The following is a 327-nucleotide window of genomic DNA, read 5'->3' as shown; positions in this document are numbered from 1 at the left end:
ATATATACAAATATATAGTTATGCAATCTGTCTATATATATATACATACAAATATATAGTTATGCAATCTGTCTCTATATATATACATACAAATATATAGTTATGCAATCTGTCTCTATATATACATACATATATATATTATGCAATCTGTTTGTATATATGTACATACAAATATATAGTTATGCAACCTGTCTCTATATATATACATACAAATATATAGTTATGCAATTTGTCTCTATATATATACATACAAATATATAGTTATGCAATCTGTCTCTATATATATACATACAAATATATAGTTATGCAATCTGTCTGTATATATGT

The sequence above is a fragment of the Tachypleus tridentatus genome, unplaced genomic scaffold (genome assembly GCF_004210375.1).
Source record: "Tachypleus tridentatus isolate NWPU-2018 unplaced genomic scaffold, ASM421037v1 Hic_cluster_2, whole genome shotgun sequence".
NCBI lineage: Eukaryota > Metazoa > Arthropoda > Merostomata > Xiphosura > Limulidae > Tachypleus > Tachypleus tridentatus.
The sequence above is the reverse complement of the archived record's forward strand: the minus strand, read 5'-3'. Positions refer to the sequence as shown.